This window comes from Cicer arietinum, chromosome 4, assembly GCF_000331145.2.
Source record: "Cicer arietinum cultivar CDC Frontier isolate Library 1 chromosome 4, Cicar.CDCFrontier_v2.0, whole genome shotgun sequence".
In the NCBI taxonomy this organism is placed as follows: domain Eukaryota; kingdom Viridiplantae; phylum Streptophyta; class Magnoliopsida; order Fabales; family Fabaceae; genus Cicer; species Cicer arietinum.
Window position 1 is genome coordinate 45,710,029 of NC_021163.2, and position 10,884 is coordinate 45,720,912.

Below are 10,884 nucleotides of genomic sequence, written 5' to 3' on the forward strand. Positions count from 1 at the left end.
CGATTGTTTCAAGACCAGATTTTTTCCTTCTCTTTTGCCAACTAATCTCTCTCTTTTTTATGTGCTCTCAATTTGTGTTTTCAATTGTGCCCCTTTTTGTCTTCTTGTGGCCGACTATTTATAGACTTTTGGATATAGATTTCAAAAGACAAAAGAATAATTGTCAATTGATTACCATTAATCTATTTTTGTTGGTTTCTTTTCTTTTAATTGGCCACAATTATACCGATTCTTATTGCTATTGATTCATTTCTTCGGTTTTCTTTTCTATTCAATTGATCACCATTATTCTGATTTTTATGACCATCAATCAATTTCTTATTTTTGGTTTTTTTTCATTTATTTTGATCATCATTGCATTGATTTTTATGACCATCAATTCATTTCTTTTCAATTTTTCATTTATTTTGATCATCATTGCATCGATTTTTATGACCATCAATTCATTTATTTTCAATTTCCTTTATTTTTATTTCTTATTATTATTTTTATATTTTAGAAAATAGTTTGAACAAAAATTAGAGGCAAACAAGAACCGAAAACACTTGTGATTGTTAAAAGCTTATATCCATAATTATTTATTTTTATTTTTATATTTATTCATATATATTTACATATTTATTATTATTTCCTTTTTTAATAAAAAGTAAAAATCGGACAAAATTAGGTGTCAACACACGTGATGCGTTTTCTCTGATTCTTATACAGGACGTGTTTCCTCTTTTTCTTCCATGGGACATGTTTCCTCTAATTCTTCCGTAGGACACATATCTTCTTATTCTTCCTTTGACCATGCTGCATCTGGTCCATGTATTCTCTAACCAAGTTGTCGTTCATCCATGTATCCTCTTATCAAAATCTACCTAGGGTCATGCTACCCTTGATTCACGTATCTTTTAATCATAATCTACCTTGGGTCATGCTACCCCTGATTCACGTATCACCTAATTTGTATGCTTCTGATTAGCGAATTAGGATTTAATTCCAACTTGAATTTCAATACATTGCTAAGTTTTTTTGTAATTATTGTAGATGAATGATGCATTGCATACATGATATAATAAATACATTGCATACAAAATATCTCAAGTTTAGTATATTATCATTATACAACTCATGTCTGGCCTTATTCACGGTGAGGAAGTTCAGGTTTTGCTAGACATGGCTCAATAGGTAGATGAGAACAATCAGGACGTTGATTAGGGTTTGGCTAGACCATATTTATCATTCATGACTCGATTATCTTGGTGAGCCACATTGAGATAATTGGACAACTTTTCTTTATTTACAGATAGAAGATTTTTGAGGTCATGCATAGTTTTTAGAGTTATTATAAAAGAATGATCTCAGTTAAGTTTTATCAAAAGAAACTGAAATGGAGAGCTTCAACTTGAGGTGCATCAAGATTTCATGTTTTGCACATTTTAATGAAAGAAATATTTTCAAACTACCCCTCGCTCTATTTTTAGAACTCATTGAGATTTTATCTCACCCCATTAGTTTTATATTAACAATTGGAGGAAACCAAAGTACGGGTTGAGCACCAGAGGATTGGTCCAGGCTTGCTAGTTTTACAATTTTGATGTATTGAATTATATGATGTAATGAAAAATTCTTAAGAACATCAATTACTACAAGTTGTAATTTTTAACTTATAATTTACTGATCCGATGTCGTACACAGGTCAAATACAAGGGATAAAATATAGATAGAGGTAATAACTCAAGTCGTTTCACAAGGACTTCTAATATAATAATATTAATCAAATTGAAAATTGAAATAAGAAAGGGGGTTTTAGACTTTTGTTCGAACAAATTAGCAAAACGATTAATCCACTTATTCGAGTTTCAGACCTATCACATAATCTAAAACCGATTTTAATTTCTAATTCGTGATTCTATTCCTATTTGACTATAGAATTGATCAAACAGATGTAGCCAACTCTATGTGAATTCGGTTTCTTTGACTGGATTAAGCATCACAATAATCTATATATTACAATTAAAGATCAAGCGTCGAAAAATTATAATTCAATAAATTAGAAACCAAATTTTGTCAAACTAATTTAATCGATCCTATTGAGATTTTATTTAAGCAATTAGAATATCGATATAATAAAATAAACAAAGATAGAATCATGAAGCGAAATTGACAGTGTAACTTGAATCTCAATGTGTTGATGAAACTCTGAACTCGTAGATTAATCTTATGAAATTAGCCTTCTATGAAATTAAAATAAAAAAAGTGTTTATATCTTTATGGTTCTCAATCCGAAAATACAATGTTTAAGAAAGGAAAGAAACTCCCAATATATAATACTTGGTTTTGGGCTTTAAAAACAAGTGGTCCGCTATTTAAAATTATTACAAAAGTTTAGATTACGAAATCTGCAATTTAGACCCACTAAAGTTCGGCATTGGACTTTTATTCCAATGCAAAAGTTTTAGCTATGATTTTTAGCTTTACAACGTCTGCTCGCATGCGTCAATCCGATATCCAGAGCTCAAGTTATGGCCTACAAGGGTCGAAATGCAAATAATAAATTTATAACTCAATTTCGACCCAAAATTTAGAGAATGAGATAATAATATCAGTGAGTTATAAAAAAATGGACTAAGATGATAATATCCTAATGTGGGTCACCAAGATAATTGGAGTCTCTTATAAATGTGGCCTAGCCATGACCCCAATTGGCGTCCCAATTATTTTTCCTTTACCCATTGTTTGATGTCTGAAACAAAGCTTAAATGTCCCACCTTATTTCTTTAGATAATGCATGTCATTGTCTTAATTATGGAATGCAACATATCTTTACATCATTTATGCAATACATATCTCAACATCAATTGAATAAATATAATTAATTTCAGTCAACATTACACTCTAAAATCAAAGTATATAACTATGGTTCACATTACTCATCAGAACCTATTCAAATTTGAGGTAGCATAATTAGAGCATACTCAGATAAGAGGCACACTTGAATTAGAGGCAACATGGTCAAAGACACATTCTGATCAGAGGCAGCGCAACTAGAGACTTACTGGGATAAAAGGCAACATGATCTGAGGTGCATTCTGATCAGAGGCTTACTTGGACCAGAGGAAACATGAACAGAGGCACATTTTAATTAGAGGCTAACTTGGAATAGAGGTTTAATTGGATAGAGGCACATTTTTATTAGAGACAACATGATCATAGGCTTCCTTGGTTCAAAGGCAGCATGACCAGATGCACATTCTGATCAAAGGCAACTTGATTAGAGGCTAATTGGATTAGAAACAACATGATCAAAGGCTTACTTGGATCAGAGACAACATGATCAGAGACACATTCAGATTAAAGGCGATAAGAAGAAGAAGAAAATCATAAAGGGAACAAAATCATAACAAAAAAAAAAAAGTGAAAAGTAGAAATAAATCAGAAGTGTAACAAAATCATAAACAAAAATAGGAATATAGACGACTCAAATATAATAGAGAATTATAAGCAGAATATTGTTCAAGGAGGGTTTAAGGAAATGTATTAACTCGACAATTAGTCTATTACATTCAACTTAAATTCCACCAATTCTTAGCATAATCTAATCAACCAAACAATAATGTAGAATATATGATTTTCAAAAAGTTTAATACAGGTTCTCAAACATTTCCTACATGCTAAAACTCACAATTTTCCCTCATTCTCAGATTTTAATAAAATCCAATATCAAACCCATAAAAATAATTTCTACAAGAACTAAACTTAAAACTGAACCCAGAAAACCCACTGGCAAAATTGAAACTTTTTCTAAGAAAAGAACTCAATGTTTACTAAGAATAGTCACTTCAATTCGATCTAATTCGTGGATGATGCCTGCTATATCAGCTTTTCATTCCTTCTATCTTTTATGGCTTATTTCAGCATTGGATATTCCCAAATTTGCTTTTTATCTTCCTTTAATACTGTTTTGGTTGATTATTGGAGATTGGGAGGAGAAAATGGACATGCAAGGGGTCAGGCAGGCGTGGGAGACTTCAGAAGGTTGTTTTTTTTTTTTATAGATTTTGGAAAAGGGAGAGAAAATTGATGGATAAAGGAAACGGTAAATAGTAGCTAGGGTTGGTGTTTTTTCAAAATTGTTAAGAGTGTGTAACTTGACAAATGAATAAATGAGGCTCAATATAGGTTGAATTTCCGTAAGTGAGAAAAAATAATAGAAAGAAAGGCGGTGTAGCCTCCTTTTGACACTTGGACTCACTAATACTACTAGTTTACTATTCTAACCTTTGTAAGACCCATAATTTTAAAGTACACTTTATGCATTTTTATGTATTTTGGATTTTGGCTCGGAGGCTTTTTAGCCAAAGTTAATAATATTTTGGAGTCTTTATGATCAAAAAGATATTTTGATGCCGTTTAAAATTACTCGCCGATAAATAAATTAAATTAAGTGCGATGAATCCTTTACGAAGAATTTTATGCGTTACGGGTGAAATGGTAATTTTAATGAATATGAAGATATTTGTTAAGTTACAATTAAGATATATATATACATATATGTATATATGTTTTTTTGGAGAGAATAGAAAGAAAGGAAATTAGAAGGAAGGAAAAGGAAAAGAAAAGGTTATATAAAGGAAAGAAGGAAAAAGGAAGAAAAGAAAAACAAAGGAAAGAAAGAGAAAGGAAAGAAAACCAGAATTTTCCATCTTCCTCTCCCTCCCATTCTCCCTCTTTCCTCCATTTTCGTTTTTCTTCGCTTCCTTTCTTCAAGATAGAAACCCAAGGTTTGTTGAGTGTGAAAGAGAAGATTTCTTAACTTCACTCTTCCTCTTTGATTCGAAAACGAAGAAAAACGGTATTAGGGATTCAAACACAAACCTCCCCGTTTCACCTAGATCTAAACTTCCGAAGAAAAACGGTATTTGAGATCCAAACACAAACCCCTCCGTTTCTTCTAGATCCAAGCTTCATTTCGCGAAGAGTTAGAAGGGAAAGTTGCTCACTACCACGCCACGGTGCTAGGGGACCAATTTGGAGGCGACGTTGCGAGCGAAGATTTTACCGAATTTACTCACGGTGCTGTAATCGTACGTTAGAGCTAACGTTAAGGTAAGGGCTCCTTCCAAACTTTTAGTTTGCATCTAGGGCCTTATCTGTGGTTGTGTGGAAACGAATTTTGTTAGGATTGGAGTATTGTTTTGGGAAAAATGAATTTACCTCACGTATGTAAGATTTTGAATAAATGAAATTTATTATGTTGATGTGTGTTTATCGTATTTGGCGTGTGCATACTTAATGTTTGTTTTTCAAAATCATTTAAGTTAAATAAGTATTGAGAATGGGGAATCTCTTAATGACTTATTTACTTAATGTTGTTTTGAAAAATCGTTTAAGTTAACTGGGCGTTAAGAATGGGGAATCTCTTAATGTCTCGTGTACTTAATATTTGTTTTGAAAATCGTTTAAGTTAACTGGGCGTTAAGAATGGGGAGTCTCTTAATGTCTCGTGTACTTAATATTTGTTTTGAAAATCGTTTAAGTTAACTGGGCGTTAAGAATGGGGAGTCTCTTAATGTCTCGTGTACTTAATATTTGTTTTGAAAATCGTTTAAGTTAACTGGGCGTTAAGAATGGGGAGTCTCTTAATGTCTCGTGTACTTAATATTTGTTTTGAAAATCGTTTAAGTTAACTGGGCGTTAAGAATGGGGAATCTCTTAATGTCTTGGTTACTTAATATTTGTTTGGAAAATCTTTTAAGTTAAATGAGAATTAAGAACGGGGAATCTCTTACTGTCTCGTTTACTTATGTGTGTTTTGGTAAATCGTGCTGACCCGCGATAGGTGGCACCTTGGTAAACGGTACGGGCCCGTGATAGGCAGTACGTTTACGATTTACGTTTGGTAAATTGTGCAGACCCGTGATAGGTGGCACCTCGGTAAACAGTACGGACCCGTGATAGGTAGTACGTTTACGACTTACGTTTCTTGGTGAATTGTGTTTGTCCGTGAGAGACTGCACAGGTGTTTGTCCGTGAAAGACTACACCCTGTTAAATTGTGAATTGTTGGTTCGTTTTGTCTGTGTAGTATCGTGTTATAAGTGTTAAGTGTATGTTTTGGAATTTGGTGATAACATGTTTGATTGCAATACCATTTCGAAACCCATGATGTTGTAGTAATTGTGTTATAAGTGTTAAGTGTTATGTTTTGGAATTTGGTGATAGCATGTTCGATTGCAATACTATTTCGAAACTCATGATGTTGTAGCGATTGCGTTATCATTGCTAAGTGTTAAGATGTGGAATTGTGTATGAATGATATTGAATTAGTTTAAGTATTTTTGGAAGAATAAGCAGGAAAATCGATTTCCCAATCGATTGGATGAGTTGCAGGAAGTTCACTATTTTAACCTAATTGATTTGCCAATCGATTGTATAAATATGTCTTTCAAAATCTTTTAAGAAATCGATTGGCAGAGAGGCAGGAACTCAACAAAACTGCCAAAATCGATTTGGAAATCGATTTGGTAACACAGGGACTCAGTAAAACTGACAAAATCGACTTAGAAATCGATTTGGTCATGCAGGAACTCAGCAGAACTGACCAAATCGATTTGGCAATCGATTGGCTCAGCAGAAGTCCTTATTTTGAGTTAGATAATCGATTGCTCAACTGATTTATCAATGCTTTGGTCAGTTATGTATTACTTGATGATTTGAGAACTTCATTTTGATTTCATTTTTAATTGGCAACATTATATGAACTTTTAGCATATGGAAAATCCTTTTTAGGTGCATGCTTAGTTGAAAGGTTATTTTGTGCATTTTAAAAATTAAATGTTATGTGTTATCTGTTAATTTCGGTTGGTGACCCTTTATAACTATTGTGGAAATCTGGGCTTTTCCCTCAGATGAGAGTCAGGACGATCCTACCAGTTCGTACCCTACGGACGGGAATGAAGATGGGAACGCTTGACTGCAGCTACGTTAGGAGGATCTCACGGGGCGCGTGGAGATCACTCAGGGTGTTTAGTTGTTTTGTAAAATGATCAGACTAGGTTGACACAGAGGGAACGGATGTCTTTCCTTTGGGTTGCGTTTACTTTTAATCTGGAAGACTGTACTACTCTTGTTATGTAAATATTTTGAATTCATGGATTGAGAACTTTTTCCGCTGCTTGAAAATTATAATGACTTAATTACTTATCCAAAGGTGTTACCTTATTTATTTCTCTGTTTTATTTTAATTTCTTTTTTTTTTTAAAAAATACACCCTCGCTTTGAAAAACGGGGTGTTACATTGTGGTATCAGAGCTTTGGTTTGGTTTTCTTTGGGGGCTGTGGAACCTCTAGTTCTAGATTGTAGGTTAGGAGTTGTTGTCTGATCATGTGTCGGTTTAGGTGGTTTGAGTTGTCAAGTTCATAATAATTATTATGTGCGGATGTGGTCGGAAGTTATTCTTAGAAATATTGAAGTAGTGTTAAGACTCTACTTGATGATGGTTTTATAGGAAAACCATGCTGCCAAGGAGGAATGACGTTCCGAGAGCCAATGCCAATAGGGATGATCGAATGGCGGAGGCTATGAATAACATGGCTGCTTCTGTTGCTGCACAGACTGTTGCCAAGACTCAACGTGATCTCGAAAAGAGGGGAAGAGAGATCCGTGATGTAGAGTCAAGAGGATTAAAAGACTTTCGTCGTTACAATCCTCCCAAGTTTGAGGGGGCTGAGAATTCAGAGAAAGCGGATCAATGGATCCAAGAAGTGGAGAAGATCTTCGAAATGATTAACTGTCAGGCGGGAGTGAGGGTCAACTATGCCACTTATATGCTACTAGGAGATGCTGAGTACTGGTGGAGGAGTACAAGGTTGTTGATGAGATCAGCTCACGAGGAGGTGAACTGGGAATCTTTCAAAGGGAAGTTTTTCGACAAATACTTCCCGATGAGTACCAGGACTAGACTGGGTGATGATTTCCTGAAACTACATCAGGGGAACATGACCGTGGGCGAATATGCTGCTAAGTTTGAATCACTATCAAGGCATTTCAGATTTTTCCGTGAAGAGATTGACGACCCATTCTTGTGCCATCGTTTCCAAGACGGACTAAAGTGTGAGATTCAAGACTTTGTCTTACCCTTGGGAATTCAACGTTTCCAATTTCTTGTGGAAAAATGTAGAGAAGTTGAGGATATGAAGAATAAGAGAGCTAGCCGAGGAGGGAATTTTAACTCAGGAGGACCTAGTCGGGCGAAGTATCAGAACAAGGGAAAACAGGTTGCTAAATCTTATAATCGACCACATGATAACAATGGGGGACGGGATAACCCAGGGAACCAAGACCTTGAGAGGCAAGTGGGACAAGGTATACGATGTTTCCGATGTGGAGAAGAAGGACACTATGCTTATGCTTGTACCTTTAACAGTACTACTTGCTACAATTGCCATAAACCAGGGCACTTTGCAAGGAATTGCGAGGCTCCGAAGGTGGAACCAATGGTGGATGTAGCTAGGATTACTCTTCCTACTGCTAGAGGACAGGTGTATTGCGTCGGCACTGAAGTTGGAAATTTATCTAGCGATCTGATTCAATATGACTGTGCGATTACAGGTAACCTCCTAACTACACTTTCTGATTCGGGGGCAACCCATTCCTTCATTGCTATGGATTATGTATATCGTTTGAAGTTGTCCGCGTCTACTTTACTGCTAAGACTTTGACAGTAAATTATGCATGTTTACTTTGTCAAATAACCATTCAGAATAGGGACTTCTCGATTAATTTAATTGTTTACCTCTACAATAACCCAAGATCATTCTTGATATGGATGGGAAGCCCTATCATTAGGTAATGATACATTGTACTCAATGTGTCGACGTCATACTTAGTGTTTAGGTTTGCTACTAGGTAGATGTTCCGTACAAGGTGGAACATCAGCGACCTGCTGGGGTGTTGCAACCTTTAGAGATTACACGGAGTACCATCGAGTATTGTATCAGACCGTGACCCGAAGTTTACATCACATTTTGGGAGCGTTGCACGAAGCATTGGGAACGAAGCTATGATTGAGTTCACCTACAACAATAGTTTCCACGCAAGTATTGGAGTGGCTCCAGATGAGACTTTATATGGGCGCAAGTGTCAAACGCCCTTGTGTTGGTATAAGGACGGTGGAAATATGATCGTCGGACCAGAGATGGTGCAACAGACTACAGCTAAGGTAAGGAAAATCAAGGAGAAAATAAAGACTTCACAAGGTCGTCAGAAGAGTTACGCGGACAAGCGTCGCAGACTGTTAGAATTCGAATAGGGTGACCATGTATTTCCGAGAGTCACACCTACTACGGGAGTTGGTAGGGCGTCAAGATCGAAGAAGTTGACTCCGAAATTCATTGGACCATATCAGATTTCTGCACGAATTGGGCCGGTTGCTTATCGGATTGCATTACCTCCGATACTGTCCAATATCCATGACGTGTTTCATGTGTCGCAGTTGAGGAAATATCTCGCAGATCCATCTCACGTGATCGAACCAGACACAATCCAGCTAAAGGATAACCTGTCGTTCGAAGTACCACCCGTGAGAATTGATGACAGGAAGATTAAGCGGTTGAGGACCAAGGATGTTTCGTTAGTCAAGGTGATCTGGAACCCAATTACTGGAGATGCGACTTGGGAACTGGAGAGCAAGATGAGGGAACAACACCCAGAGTTATTTATCGATGCATAGTTTCGAGGACGAAACTAATTTTAGGGGGGGAGTAATGTAAGACCCGTAATTTTAAAGTACCCTTTTATGTATTTTTGGTATATTTTGGATTTTGGCTCGGAGGCTTTTAAGCCAAAGTTAATAATATTTTGGAGTTTTCTAATCAAAAAGATATTTCGATGCCAATTAGAATTTCTCGTCGATAAATAAATTGAATTTAACTGCGGAAAATACTTTACGGTTAATTTAAGGCGTTTCGGGTGAAAAGGTAATTTAATAAATATCTAGATTTTGAGATATTTGTTAAGTTATATTTATTTTATATATATATGTTTGCTTGGATTTTTATGTATTTTGGATTTTGGCTCGGAGGCTTTTTAGCCAAAGTTAATAATATTTTGGAGTTTATATGATCAAAAAGTTACTTTGATGCCGATTAGAATTACTCGTCGATAAATAAATTGAATTAAATGCGGTGAATCTTTTACGAAGAATTTTATGCGTTACGGGTGAAATGGTAATTTTAATGAATATAAAGATATTTGTTAAGTTACAAATAAGAGATATATATATACATTTATGTATATATGTTTGTTTGGAGAGAATAGAAAGAAAGGAAATTAGAAGGAAGGAAAAGGAAAAGAAAAGGTTATATAAAGGAAAGAAGGAAAAAGGAAGAAAGGAAAAACAAAGGAAAGAAAGAGAAAGGAAAGAAAACCAGAATTTTCCATCTTCCTCTCCCTCCCTACGCGAGAACCCATTCTCCCTCCTTCCTCCATTTTCATTTTTCTTCGCTTCCTTTCTTCAAGATAGAAACCCAAGGTTTGTTGAGTGTGAAAGAGAAGATTTCTCAACTCCACTCTTCCTCTTTGATTCGAAAACGAAGAAAAACGGTATTAGGGATTCAAACACAAACCTCCCCGTTTCACCTAGATCTAAACGTCGTTTCAAGAAGTGATAGAAGGGAAGGTTGCTCACCTCCTAGCTACGGTGCTAGTGGACCAATTTTGGAAGCGGCGTTGCGAGTGGAAAATTTACCGGATTTACTCACAGTGCCGTACTGGGCGTTGAGAATGGGGAATCTCTTAATGTCTCGGTTACTTAATGTTTGTTTTTGAAAATCGTTTAAGTTAATTGGGCGTTAAGAATGGGGAATCTCTTAATGTCTCGGTTACTTAATGTTTGTT